A 15,836-nucleotide genomic window follows, 5' to 3' on the forward strand; every position below is an offset into this window, starting at 1 on the left:
CCGCAGCTGCAAATCTAGATGTGCTTAAGTATTAAGACATATACATGGATATGTTGGTTTTTCACCGTGAAACAAAAGTCACGACACAAGAGTAGAGCAAACTGCCCCTGTGTCGTCGCAGGGTGTGAGACCGGGCTACTTGGTATTCCATGCTAAAGTGACTAGCGCAAGAGTGGACACGGGACACTAAAGAGGCGACAATGATAGCACAAACTTGGCGCACAAACTAGGCGCTTGTCCTTGTAGCGTCTTTAGTGTCCCCTGTCCACTCTTGCGCTAGTCACTTCAGTCTGTGTCGTCATCCGTTAGCATGCTAACGCCAAAGCTGCTCGCAATATTACGTCACCATTTACTGGCCACCAGGCCAGGTACATCCTTGGGTACGACATATACAGTACTTGCAGTTAGTTTCCAATGTAGTCTCCTATGCCTGTTATCCACGTGCGTGAAGCAAGAACGCTATTTAAAATTATTGTGCTGTATTATATGCGGGATTTGTATGTTCGCCACATTCTCTACCATGTTGCCGTTCCACCTTTATTATATAGCCGCAATGTAGACTAGCAGCTATCGAACGCCACAAAGGCTATATCCACATACTAAAGACCTCGCGCTCAACTCCTGACACTTAGTTGTGTTCAAGAGTTGTGCGACTGCCCAGGACATCCTTAACGAATCTTGCATAACACATTATGAGATTTTACTTGCCAAAACCACGATTTCATTATGAGGCACGCCGTAGTGGAGGATTCGGGAATAATTTAGCCCACTTGGGGTTTTTTAACGAGCGCTTAACCCTATAAGTACGCGGGTTTTCGCATTTCACACCCATTGAAATACGGCTGCCGTGATTGGGATTCGATCCCGAGACCTCGTGATTAGCAGCCAAACCCAATAAAAGCTAAGCAGCTGCGGAGGGGAAGGAATGTTGGCAGTAGGATGAAGGTGATAGCCGGCACGTGAGACAATTTGTTCCTATCCTCATTGCGCGAGAATCGGTACCATCTGTCGAAGAATGACACCGCAGAATGCACTGTATTCAATGTGATGCAGTCCGCGTCCAATATTTCAGTCCCGAATCATACTGTAACTACTGACGACCAGGCAGGCATCTCGCTAATACGTGCAGCGCTCGGCAGCTTGACAGCTGCCGAGCGCTGGCGTCGGCCACAGTACCTAATCGACCTTTGTTCAACACTTGCCGACATTCTCGCCTTATTTCGGACCATTGCGTTACAGCTGAACTGCTTCAACAGCCAATTTATCTGTGCCAAAATTTGGCCACCCTGTCAACGTTATGGTTTCTTATTTTTAAGTCATCTTTTATATTTAGGCTAATGCTGTCCTGAAATTTCCAGCGGTTTCAACTTTCCCAAAATGCCCGCATTCTTGTCGGCCTCTGTTGATATTGCTACGGGGTAGTATTCCCAATGACAAAGAGCCGCGCAGGAAGAAGACGAAGACGACGATTGGAAGCTAGCGCGGGCTGTTGCCTCTTGGTCAACTGCGGCGTATTGCCTTGTAAATATACTTGTAAATAGCTTTTCGTCGGTGTCTTCCTACGTAACATATTTGGTGGAGGTGGACGTTCCCTGTACCTCGTCACGGAGCTTCGCAGTGGACGGTACGTCGAGCCCACCTTCATGGCTCCCGGCGACGCCAACCCGACTCCGCCGGCTCCGACACCTGCTGCCCCTTCGACGACCTACATCACCCTCTCCGCTCCCCGTGATCCTGGCGTATTCTCGGCAAAAGGTGGGGAAGACGTCGAGGAGTGGATCAGCCTTTACGAACACGTCAGCCGCAATAACCGGTGGGACCCAACTATCATGCTCGCCAACGTCGTCTTTTACCTCGGTGGCACACCTCGAGTTTGGTATCGGACGCACGAAGATGAGCTGACCAGTTGGGATTCGCTTAAGGAAAAGCTTCGAGACTTGTTCGGCAACCCCTACGGTCACCAACTTGCCGCGCAGAAGGCGCTTTCCGGTCGTGTGCAGACGTCAACGGAGCCCTACGTCACGTACATTCAGGACGTCTTGGCTCTCTGCCGCAAAGTTGACGCACACATGACTGAGTCCGACAATTAAGGTCTCCCACATCCTCAAAGGCATTGCCGATGACGCCTTCAACTTGCTCGTATTTAACAACGTCGCGACGGTGGATGCAGTTATAAAAGAGTGCCGCCGCCTGGAATTCGCTAAAAGCCGACGTATCGACCAACAGTTTGCCCGTCTGCCCAACACCCCAGCGACATCTTCCTGTGCCGACGCTCCTCGTCCCAACAACACTGGCGATGTTACCAGGATTGTCCGGCGTGAGATCGAGGCCGCCTATCCGGCTGCGTTCGACTCCAGCCCCGCCAATGCACCCGCAGTCACTGTTTCCCTGATCCAGGCAGTTGTCCGCCAGGAGTTCGCCAACATGGGTATTCACACCATCTGCTCGGCCCATCGCCCTGATCCCCACCCGGCATCTTCGATTCCACCCCGTCCCGCACCTTCTTACCCACCACGTTTCCGCAACCCCTCTGAATGGCGCACTGCAGACGACAAGCCAATTTGTTTTCACTGCCATCGAATTGGGCACATTTCTCGGCACTGTCGCAGTCGCTGGAGTTCCCTGAACCAGTCTACATATACTGCCTACTCTCGCCCCCCAGGTGGCCTTTCTCGTCCCTACGCTGTCCGCTCAGATAATGCCGCCACCGATTCTCCTGCGCCGAACCGCCCCTATTCTCGTTCGCCTTCGCCCCAACGACGCCAATCTCGCTCTCCCCAGCCCCGTCGTTCCTATTCGCCGACTCCCTTCGGCCGCCGCTCCCAGCCGGAAAACTAGACGATGCAGCGCCTCGAGGTGACGCTGCATTGCTCCCTACTCCGCCAAATCCTTTCCTGACGTTGCCCACTCATCTGAACCTTCTTGACGTGCAAGTCGACGGTGTTCCTGTATCAGCTCTCATAGACACTGGGGCGCATTTGTCGGTAATGAGCGCGGATCTTCGTAACCGGCTGAGGAAAATAATCACGCCCGCCACGACGCCTGTTGTCCGTGTCGCCGATGGCGGAACAGCCCCCGTAATTGGTATGTGTGCCGCCCGCGTCTCCTTCGCCGATCGCTCCACTACCGTGCTATTCACAGTCATCGCTCACTGTCCTAACGACATCATCCTCGGCCTCGACTTCCTCTCCGCACATTCTGCTCTCATCGATTGCTCCGCCAGTACTCTCCGCCTCGACCTGCCTGTTCTGGATCCCGCTGAAGAACACCTTCCTCGCCTCAGTTCCGTCGACTTCGTTCGCTTGCCACCTTCGGCACTGACTTACGTTGACTTCGTGTCATCCCCACCAGTGCCCGACGGTCACTACATCGCGGCTCCTATGCAAGACGTCCTCCTTACACACGGGATCACACTACCTCATACTATTTTATCTATTACGGCGAATTGCGTCTGCCTGCCAGTGGTCAATTTTGCCATGACGACACAAGTGCTGCCACGCGGGATGTCTCTGGCCCAACTTTGCTCATTCGAGGATCACTCTGTAGCATCGATTTCAGTAGACGACAATTCAACCGATCCTCCTCTACCATCGCAGTCGGCAACTTGTACCATCGCCAACTTACAGAAAATGATTGCACCCGACATGCCCTCCGAGCACGCTCGTGCGCTCTACCGCGTTCTGATTTCCTACCAAGATATTTTTGACTTTAACGATCGTCCTTTGGCCCAAACAACAGCTGTTAAACATCGCATTAATACCGGCGATGCTCCTCCTATTCATCGCCGCCCGTATCGAGTATCACCGGCTGAGCGTCAAGTGATTCACACCGAAGTTCGCAAAATGCTTGCCAAGAACATTATTGAACCGTCATGTAGTCCATGGGCGTCACCGGTTGTGCTGGTAAAAAAGAAGGATGGCTCATGGCGCTTTTGCGTGGATTATCGGCACCTTAACAGGGTTACCAAAAAGGACGTGTATCCCCTACCTCGGATTGATGACGCCCTTGACTGCCTCCACGGTGCTCGCTATTTCTCCTCTATTGACCTTCGCTCCGGCTATTGGCAGATTGCCGTGGACGATCTCGACCGCGAGAAGACTGCCTTTATAACACCTGACGGTCTTTATCAATTCAAGGTGATGCCGTTCGGCCTATGTAACGCTCCTGCCACTTTTGAACGCATGATGGACTCCCTTCTTCACGGTTTCAAATGGTCCACGTGCCTGTGCTAATTGGACGACGTTATAGTATTCTCCCCAACATTCGCTACGCACCTCGAGCGCCTCTCAGTAGTCCTGGACGTTTTTCGGCGAGCCGGTCTGCAACTCAACGCATCGAAGTGCCAATTCGGCCGTCGCCAGATTACCGTCCTTGGACATCTCGTTGACGCGAACGGAGTGCAACCGGACCCTGGCAAGATCCATGCTGTTACGCACTTCCCTGTTCCGAAGTGTGTCAAGGATGTGCGCAGCTTCATCGGCCTTTGCTCGTACTTCCGCCGTTTCGTCAAAAATTTCGCGGCCATAGCACGACCACTAACCGAGCTTTTGAAAAAAGACGCCCCTTTCCAGTGGGGCGATAACGAGGCCTCTGCATTCTCGCTTCTCATCGATCTTCTCACAACGCCTCCCGTTCTGGCCCATTTCGATCCTTCTGCGCCTACCGAAGTCCGTACTGATGCCAGCGGTCACGGAATTGGCGCAGTACTGGCACAACGCCAGCGTGGCCACGACCGTGTTATCGCTTACGCCAGCAGGCTCCTCTCGCCCGCGGAGCGCAACTATTCCATCACTGAGCGTGAGTGTCTGGCCCTAGTTTGGGCGGTTGCGAAGTTCCGCCCATACTTATATGGCCGACCCTTTTCCGTTATCACAGACCATCACGCGCTTTGTTGGTTATGCTCCTTGAAAGACCCTTCAGGAAGACTTGGTCGCTGGGCCTTACGCCTCCAAGAATATTCGTTCTCTGTCACCTACAAATCTGGCCGACTACACAAGGACGCTGACTGCCTGTCTCGCTACCCGGTAGACGAGCCTGACGACGCCGACAGTAGTACCACCGACGGCATTTTCTCTGTGTCTGCCTTCGCTAACATCGCCGATGAGCAGTACCGAGACCTATCGCTGCGAGTACTCATCGAGCGTCTGCGCTCTACACCTACCGACGCATCCGTTCGCCGATATGTCCTCCAGGGCGGCATTCTGTACCGAAGGAGCTTCCTCCCTGATGGCCCTGATCTTCTTCTTGTCGTACCAAAACATCTACGACAAACTGTGCTCTTTCAGATGCATGACGCACCCACTGCAGGACATCTTGGCGTAACCCGCACGTACGACCGCGTCCGCCGCCGCTTCTATTGGCCTGGTCTTGCTCGCTCCGTCCGACGCTATGTTGCTGCCTGTGATCCCTGCCAGCGTCGGAAAACACCTCAGGTGCTACCTTCCGGTCATCTCCAACCGATCACCGTCCCTGTGGAACCGTTTTTTCGTGTTGGATTAGACCTCCTCGGTCCCTTTCCCACGTCATCCTCTGAGAACAAATGGGTAGCCGTCGCAACTGATTACGCCACCCGATACGCTATCACGCGGGCTCTACCTACCAGTTGCGCCACTGACGTCGCCGACTTTCTCTTGCGTGACATTATCTTAGTGCATGGCGCCCCGCGACAGCTGCTTACTGACCGTGGTCGTAACTTCCTCTCGAAAGTTATCGCCGACATTGTGCGTTCCTCCTCTATTCAACACAAGCTGACTACCTCATACCATCCTCAAACCAATGGCCTGACCGAGCGCTTAAACCGTACTCTTACCGACATGCTGTCCAAGTACGTTTCGAAGGACCACCACGACTGGGACGTTGCCCTTCCTTACGTCACCTTTGCTTACAATTCTTCTCGGCACGACACCACCGGATTTTCTCCATTTTATCTACTCTACGGTCGCGAACCGACCTTGCCCCTTGACACGGTACTTCCTCCTGCTGCGACCTCAACAACCGAGTATGGTGACATTATCCGTCTACAGTCTCGCTCAACAACACCGCCCGTTACTCATCACGTTTTTTTCGTTTTTTTTTGCTTTGTCGACAAGAGCATAGTGTATTTCCTCTGAATGTGCTTTCAGCTTTAGGTGTGACCTTGCGCGCCTGCTTATTCTGTTACGTTGACGGCGAACGTTGTAGTCAGGCTGCCGCCTCATTCTGAGCTTCGCAGTCACCAGAGAGCACAGAAAGCTGTCTTCACAAACAAACCACTGGGATTCGAGCCCATCTCCCAAATGCACCATCTTGCATTCGGGAGTTGGGCACGCTAACCATTACGCTACCACCTGCCTCCACCAAAATCTGTTTATCTGCCTTCCCGCTTCACGTTTTGCCGCATATGCAGGCAGAACGGATGCAGAAACGAAAAAAAAAGTGGATTGCTTGAGCCGCCAGCTGACACATGACCTTAACTTTGGCAGGTTATTCTCATTGGAGCGCATGTAGGCTTGCGGCTGCGTGCAGATTGTGGGTTGCCTTAGCTTTATTGTAAATTTGCTTTCACCGACTCTCTTCAGCTAGAACCGAAATGCCGGACAAAAATGAGACCTACCGTTGAATATTTTTTTCTTGTTTTCTAGGTTTAAACCAAAAACGCTCATTTACACAAATAGTGGTTTTTTAAAGAAATGGCATAAGGATACTATATTTCGAGGTCAAGTCGTGTCAATACGGGCCGGCACCACGTATCGACGAAAGGGCATCACAGTGCCGATGCACGCGTCAAGTTACTGAATGATTCAGTTCTCGCAACATATTGTACACAGAACACAAGGCACCTACCACCATGACATTTTATTTTTGACAACAGCGACACACAGTGGCGGACTGATATAATTCCTAAAGGGGTTTCATTTTATTTTTTCATCGCAGAACCGCAAGCACAGGTTGCGTCGCGCGTATACCGCAGCCACGCGTACTGTGGCCGCGCTCCTTTTCCTCGAACAATGTGGCTCCCGGCGGCTTCACGCGCTCCAGTAGGTGGTGGATTGGACTGTCATTCCAGAGGCTGAAATACATAACCTCTTTGCACAGAAACGACGGCATGATTTTTAACATATTGTTGGCTTTGATATGTTTGGCACGAGGCCCAAAACCCTGTCTTCTAACGCGTTCTTATGTTTGCGTTCGCGTCTCTGTCTTGAAGGGACGCGCACCGTAACATGCTGCAATGGTGCTTGCGTTGAGCGTATGTAAGACGAAAAACGCGGTTCTAAAATGTCTGCATGTTCACTAACTTGTGCAGTAAGCCCGTGTTTATAGTATTCGCGCAGTATAGTAGTAGTATAGTAAGAGTCACGAGTATGGCATCCGTAACCGCAAGCGTCACGTTATGGTCGTAACTTGTCGGGACAGCGTAGTTGTAATCCACAGACCCTGCCACTAAGGAATATGTGACTAGGCATGGCTGATGAATAAGTAATTGCGAAGATTGGCTTTCAGTATAGGTTTGTTACCAAGAACGGCGGGAGGTTATACTGCCGTGAAAGACGGATGCTGGGAGGTGACTCCAATCATTTACTCGGCACATCACACATCTACACTGGAATTCAACTGGTTTCGCCAATTCTTGCTTATATTCTCTGGCCCCTAAGCTGTGACTTCGCCTGCCACCCGGGCCCCAGCTTTTCCTCTTTGTCCCCCGCTTCTTTCCCAATCTGCTGAGACGTGCTTCCACTGATGCTTGCTCCTCCTTTTTCTGAATAAATGAAGGCATTCATTCATGCATTCCTAAGTTACTGCAGAAAATAGCGTGTCTCCATAACCACCCTGTCTCTCACCTGGACTCTCTCATCGCAAAACAAAGTTGCTGTGTTGCAAATGGCTGGGCGTCACATATACAATTTTCTAGGAATGGCCAGTAGCACAGCGGGCAATTTTCGGTGGGTGACAAGACAGTATATAGAACACCTTCTCTGACATATCCACACTCAGTGCTCTGCTTCGTGAGCGACTATTAGCCGCTACGATGAAGTACGAAATGAACGAAACCTATAGCTGGGCTGGTCGCGGGCAGCTCTTTTTCGATTCGTGATGCGTCGATTTAAAATATATATATTTCTTATCTAAGCCTAAATTACAGCGATATAGGCAAGGTGAGTTACGGTAGTTCGTTGGCTTGGACTAACGACGCTCTTCACGTAGCACTTTCGTCTTATCCGTGTTTGCAAACGGGAATAAAAGACAGGAGGGTAAGATACTTTCCTGAAATGAAACATTCGGAATAACCTTTTGTTTGGCGGTTGGACATATGCCGGGGGTCCCCGATACGAACCACCTGCAAGTCTGTATCACCTTGCAAAGGGGAACTCAGATGAAACGTTGTCAAACGGATAGGCTTTTAATTATCATAAGTATATCTTTATTGAAATTCCTTACCATGAAGTGAAAGCCGACTAATAAGCATTTAAATTTTCTGTGTTTTTAAAACATCCTGTTAATAAAAGGTTGCTGTGCATTACAGCCCCCTCAATTAAAAAGTAAGTTATGAAAAATAAATTTGTGCGGTAAATGTGTAAACGCAGATGCAATAAAAGGCCTAGTCCGTTTCCCAGTATTCACTCAATTAAGATGGAGCACCTCTATACTCTCACGTTGTAGTAATGTCAAGAACAAAACACTTCCAAAAGAGTCAGTCACGAATGTTACTAAATATAAGATGAGCTTGCGCTGGAAAAGAAAATAACACTCAAACATAACGATGGCTGCGCGCAAAATGCTTCCTCTGATTCCGATCTACGGATCAAGGCGTCGGTTCGTCAGATTGGAATGCTCGTACATTGCAGCGCAATCTCGGGTCGTCAAATGTGATGGAGAATGTGCGCCAGTATTCGCTTCACGCGCGCAATCTGATAACGCTCTTTCGCTATCGAATTCGTGACAACATACTGGATATTAGAAACACATGCAGGCGCATCTTGAGTTAACTGATAACTTTGGAACTGTGGTTAGACGCTAAAAAAAGCCCCCCCCCCCCATAAGAAAAAGAACACAGTTGCTTTCAATATTAGCTGAAACACATGTGGTTTAAAAAGGGCCCCCAACACTGCACAGCGGCGCTGACATACAGGAAATTCAAGAGCGAACCACTGTCCAATTACTAGTATTTATCAAACCAGCATATCGTGGTTCAATGTGGCCCTGTAGTCCAGGGGCCAGTTCCACCATGGGTACTGTGTCGGAGCTCATATTTCATGTCAGCATTAATTGTCACAAAATCACAGTATTTTTTGTTTAGATCTTATCATTAGACAGCTAAAATACATCCAGCGAAACCCTCACCTTAATATTTCAGTACTTTTCGTTCTAACGTATATAACGTACATATCCGTGCTGATCCATATGTTACAAAGTACTGAATATGTACCCAATGCTTTCCTCCAGGAAGCTGTTTTTATTCCTGATGATTCCAGGAAACCCAGCCTGATGCCACCAACGCTCAGAAACCTAATCGGAAGCGAGGACAATGTTCTCGCACACCTTGTGGGATGTACCGTAGCGCTGAGGTGCTTCTTGTATAATGTATGAGAATCGGTTGTAAAGGCAGACGTGCAAGGTTGGGCCATGTGCTTAAGCTCATGAAGTTGATTTGTGCCAAGTTAACCTATCCAAGCTTTCACACTTACTTTATAAGAAGTCTACAGCACCATCAATATGCCGGCTGCTTTTAACTGCACGAAACAAAATATTGAAACAATACAAACAATGCTAACATCATTTTATCATTCGAGTGTTCAGATTGGTAACCTCTAGATGCGGAGTAAGTTGAGAAGTTGTTTGCGTAATTAACAAAGGTACGTTAATTAAGTTTTCAGTAATGGTTCTTGCGGGGCTAAAGAACATGAGCAGTTTGGAGCCCGTCCTCGAGATTATGCAGCCAAGCGAAAAAATTTCGACTAAACATGCTTCTGTAAGAGCCATGCGAACAAACATTTTCCAAGTAAACACTCTTGGAAGACGCAACTGACGCAGAAAAAGAACATCTGTAAAGTCACAGAAAGAACAGCACTTCACGACGGGATACAAAGGAGGAACCACACACACACTGCGCTAACTTTAAGCGCTGTTCTTTATGTGATAATGAAGCAGCTAGCCCGTCAGTCATTCCTTCCAAACATGTAAAGTCAACCTGACCACATGTAGCCTTTTGTGATGCTGTCATCAATAGTATGGCCCCGTGAACATGTTCCCCATGGCCACATAGTCGCGTTCCATTTTTATTCATGCTGCTTTCTCGAAGGCAAGCATTTTAAAGTTTTAGTGTCAATAGGGCAGTGAACGTGTGCCGCCGCAAGCTTGATTGGTCGCAGAAGCGATGCATGATGGAATGATGGTGCAGATTTAGCGTGTCGTTGGCATCAAGACAATGCGCTGCCGCCGAGGGAAGGAAGATAACGAAAGTGAACAGCTTGGTAGCTGCTCACGGAGCCGTGCTAATGGTGGCGGTGCCATCATGACGAAATCTGAGGCGGCGATATTGTCGGCTGAGGCGTTTTTTTTTCTTTTATTCTTTGATTCCTTTTTTTTACACCGAAGTTGTTAAGAGTAAGCTTTAACTCGGGTACAACTCCGACACGGCCTATTCAAATAGATGTAAAACACCGAAACTCTTTTCTGAGATAACCCCTGAATCGATTTTAATGAAATTTGCTGGATTCGGGAGAGAAAGGTAAATTCTAGTGACTATTGGAAGCGGAATTTCTATTTAGGGCTTGAATTCTGGTAAAAGATTTTCAAAATTTCGAAAGTGCGAGAAATACAGAAGCACGAAGTTTACAAATTAATAACTCCGCATCAAAAACTGATATCACGGTTCTGTAAACAGCATATATCCTTTAGACAATTCAAAGCGGACAAATCCAATATGCCGATTTATATCTTACTGAAGTCGTTACGTTGTGAACAAGGGCTGTGGAAAAGCTGTATTTCCACATTACTAAACTTTTTTAGATTCATGCATAAAATATCAATTTTGACCGCTTTAGATGTGCTGCTAGATGCAATATACAGAATTGTGATATCAGTTTTTGTTGCCGAAAGACAGAGTCGTAAACTCGATGGTTTCGTTTTCTGAACATGTTCGATTTTTGCCAATTTTTAATAAACAAATGATGACCTAAATCAAAAATCCTAAACCAACAGTCACTAGATTTTAAGTTTTTCTTTTAAGTGCAGCAAACCGTGTAAAATTTGATGCAGTGGTTGTGGAGAAAAACGAATTCTCCTTTTACATGTATTTAGATAGGACCACCAGATCTCGAGCTAAAGGTTCCTCTTAAGGGCTACTTTCCCCACTATCGCGTCCGCGTGTAGAGCAAAATCCCGAAGATAGCGTAATACCGGCCTGACCCGCAGCGGAGGTGAAGCAAGCGCTCAGCTCTCCCCACACGTGGGCTGATCCCGTATGTAACGCCATGCCAGGCCGACCTGCGGTGGAGGAGCAGCAGGCATTAAGCACTCCCCATACGTGATGGGCCGATCCAGAAGACAGTGCAATGCGGGGCCGACATGCGGCAGAGGTACAGTTCGCCATTAAGGGGCCCACATACAAAGCTTCGCTGGTCATCTCTCTTCACAGAGTGGGAGGGCACTGAAATTTTTGGTCGACTCCGGAGGCAACGTGCGGGCTACCGCCAGCACGTCGAGCACGCAAGTGGAGGAAGCAGAAGAAATAGCCATCGCCCTGGTCATCGTAGACCGAGAATGCCACATGATCCTCAGCGACTACAGACAGGCGGTGAGGAACTACGCCAAAGGAAGAATTGCCCCAACGGCGGCACGCGTCCTGCTCCGAGAGGCAAACCACGACAAGAGGACTCGAATTAAGTGGTTCCCGGCGTACGCAGGGCAAGTGTCGGAGAAGCATGCCAATCGCAACGTAACGGCACGCGCCCGAGCGCGAGGGCTAACCGACCACGCCCAAGGCAATGGCTGCCCGCTGTGGTTCAGCGCCAAAGACCAGATGACCAGCTATAACGAATTGACCAAGGCTTTTTTCGGCTGGCCCGCAGACTTCTCCCGCCGCCCTGCAAAGGGCTGAGCAGGTCGCAGGCCGTACTGTTCAGGCAACTACAAACAAGAACGTTTCCAAGCCCGGCGCTATTGCAGAAGCGCACCACCATTACAAGTGCAGAGCGTGCTGCAGGGAGACGGCCACATTTGAACACATGCTATGAGATTGCTCCAAACATCCAAGCGAAGCTAACTCAGGACGTATACCGGCGCAGCTTGAGGAAGCAACGCGGAGCGACGACCAATAAAAACAACTCCAGGCCCTCCAGCAGGTCATCGAGGCGCTGGCTACTGTTACGTTTCGCCTACGACTCGCGGTATAGCCGGCGCGGATGCAACGGACGCTGGGGCTTCATTCAAAGCGGCGGACATTTTGGCCCGTTCAGCGCTGCCGTAACGCCTCCTGCCATGCGCGTCCAAACATGTTTCAATGTCACGTGTCTTCGTGTATGCGTGTGTGTGCATGTTGGGGCCCACGCTTGTCAAAGCGCGGCAGCCGGGGAGAGGAGCTCCCCCAACTGTGAAGCGAGGAGGTCTGACCGGCGCCAGCCCGGCGGATGCGTCACCTACTCGTCTCAACGTGTCTCAGCGTGTCCGTGCCCCGCCGTCACGGGCGCCTCTCGCAAGCCGTTTCTTCTTGCCCTCGGCTCCGAGAGTATAAAAGCAGCTGCCCCGGAGCCAAGAGAGGCTCCGATTTCTTCCGTCGAGTAATGTGCTCTCCCGTCTCTCCACTTCGGTCGACCTGACCGACCGCTCTTTTGTGATGCTAGAATAAACAAGTTGTTCTGTTAGCAGTCGACTCATGCTTTGCCAGGACCTTCGGATGCTTCCAGTTGTGCCCCAGGCCGCCAGGGCAACGCTACCCTTGGGGCTTGCGACCCAGTTACAACACTAGGCAGGAGCCTGGCGAGCCGGCAACGGCGAGCAGGGATCCTGGCAGAGCACCCGCCACGATGACGACGTAGGCCACGTCCGAAGCGCGCCTTCGCGCTTTGCTGCAAGCTCAATAAACGTTTTCCCAATCCAATCCAATTACTTATCCGCGTTTGTCCTGCATGCGTCTGCGATAAAAACAAGAAGCAGGTACGCATAGAAAATCTGAGGTGGCGGCATCAGGTGGTAGCGCAGAAGTTAGCATGCCCAGCCCCTGCACGTACAGTCGCGATCATATTTGAAGGTGATCGCGCGAACATCGACCGGCGGGCCTTCCAAGCAGCATAGCGGCCGATTTCGGAACTGCGAAGATAAAAATTGCGCGGCCTTCTTCACCTATTATGCTCTTCCAGGCTGCAACCATCACCCCCCAGACCAACTCGCCACATTTTTGTGTTTGTTTCCCTTTCATGGCAATGATCTGTGTGCGTCGCTTCCTCATGCATATCTTGGCTAACAATGACGCCTCTGTGCAAAAGCTCATAACGCAATCGAAATGAATTCGCAGGTTATGCCGTGAACGGTGACGGGAGTGACAGCTTTTCAGGGAACACCAAAAGAGAGAGAGGGGAGCTATCTGATGTTTCCCTCTCGACCGACGGTGATGACGTAACGTGGCGCTGCTGCTAGTTTTGGTCGCCGCTCGAGCGATCACCTTCAAATTGATCGCGACTGTACTTATATCTGCATTGACATGGGTTCGTGGTAGTGATAGCGACTAAAGCTCTACTTTTTCTGCGCGCTCTAGCCATTGTGAAACTAAGGATGTAGTTAGCATGCCCAGCCACTGAATGCAAATTGCAGCAGTTACGAGTGGTCGAATCCCGCTGGGGCTGATTGTGAAGAAAGTTTCCTTTCTCTGTACACTCTCGCGATGGTGAAGCTAAAATGAGGAGGAGGCCTGACGGACACAACGTTGATGGTCACCATAACACAATGAATGGACGACCTGCGGACAGGACAAAGCACACCAAGTTTTTAGCACTTGTCCTAGAGTAAAGTGCTACAATGGCTAGTATGCCCTCATGGGGATGGTAGACCGAACTGCTTCTCACTGCTAATACTGGACTGATACTAAGAAAATACTCCGTTCGCAGACACCACGCTACACTGAAATTAGCAAAACAATATCAGTTTATAAACTGATAGTGCCATTATCTGGTGTCCTTCTTGTGTGTGTGGAGGGCATAAAAGTCCTGGCAATGAAATGGTAGTATCTTTGTTTTTGCTGCAGTTGCACACAAACAAAATTCGTTGAAGTGATCGGGCAGCGATCTACCAGCGGAGACCAACCCGCAAATGAAAAATAAATGCTGGTATCAGATCTTCCAATGTACTTTGCCCTTAGCTACTATCTGTAATATCTTTTTTCTTTTTGTGCTCTTATGAAGAGGAAAACTCCACATTAATACAATATTGTTACGCAGTACACACAGTACAGTACACACACACACAACAACAGTACACAAAATAGGCTGGCTTTGAAGCTGTGACCACGTACCGCACTTTTGTACATTCAGCACATGTAGTATTGGGGCAACACGCTTGAGCAAAATGATTAGGTTTTCGGTCAAAGCACTGTGACAGGCGGGAAGAAATTGTTGTCATGCCCGGTCGAAACAATACCATCTGAAATCTTATTTACTTATACATATTTTTTGAAAAATCACTATAACCCTTCATACATTTGCTTCGTATGAGTTATATAGTAGCTTGCCTCGTCAATCTCAAAAATGTAGGCCCAAACAATAAAACGTTCCTTTCCTTCGAGCGCTTCCTAACCTTACGTGAGGCCTCCTTACAGCGAAGGACCGATGGAGGAAGCAAGCATACTCTGAAAGCTCCCTTCACCCGTCCTCACGTAAGGAGCGGTTGCCGCCATGCCTGGGTTCGAGATTATCTCTTAAAAGCTTTAGGCGAACACCAGAACACCACTATTAAATAAAAAAGGTTGTATCGTCGCACAATCTTTAAGTTGATGAGCTAATATAGAGAAGCGTGGACGCTTTTTTCTAGTTTTGTTTACTAAATCTAAAGAAGTAGCGCATTACGGTGCAAAACTTGATGTGCTCCAGCAACGCTGGTACGCCGGCGTCGTGCAACGCCTAGCAACGCTTCCACGCCGCACGCGTGACTGAAACGAACGTGCCTGGCAAAACGTACCGTGCTCGCGCTTCTCCGAAGGTGGGCGACAGCGCGCATGCGCAAGCAAACGTCACGTGGTTAAGCAGTGAGGCGAAGCGCTCGTTCAGGGCCAGGAGCGGCGTAAGGACGCATGAAGGTAGCTTGGCCCAAACAATAAAACGTTCCTTTCCTTCGAGCGCTTCCTAACCTTACGTGAGGCCTCCTTACAGCGAAGGACCGATGGAGGAAGCAAGCGTACTATGAAAGCTCCCTTCACCGATCCTCACCTAAGGAGGAGTTGCCGCGTGCCTGGGTTCGAGATTATTTCTTCAAATCTTTCCGCGAACACCATTATTCTATTAAAAATGTTGTATCGTCGCACAATCTTTAAATTGAATAGCTAATATAGAGAAGCGTGGACGCTTTCTTCTAGTTTTGTTTGCTAAAGTTAAAAGAAGTTGCGCATTGCAGTGCAAAACTTGATGTGCTCCAGCAACGCTGGCACGCCGGCGTCTTGCAACGCCTAGCAACGCCTAGCAATGCTTTCATGCCGCACGCGTGACTGAAACGAACATGCCTGGCAAGACGTACCGTGCTCGCGCTTCTCCGCAGGTGGGCGACAGTGCGCATGCGCAAGCGAATGCCACGTAGTTAAGCAGTGAGGTGAAGCGCTCGTTCAGGGCCAGGAGCGGCGTAAGGACGCATGAAGGTAGCTTTGTAGCTACCTT

The sequence above is a fragment of the Dermacentor albipictus genome, chromosome 1 (assembly GCF_038994185.2).
Source record: "Dermacentor albipictus isolate Rhodes 1998 colony chromosome 1, USDA_Dalb.pri_finalv2, whole genome shotgun sequence".
NCBI lineage: Eukaryota > Metazoa > Arthropoda > Arachnida > Ixodida > Ixodidae > Dermacentor > Dermacentor albipictus.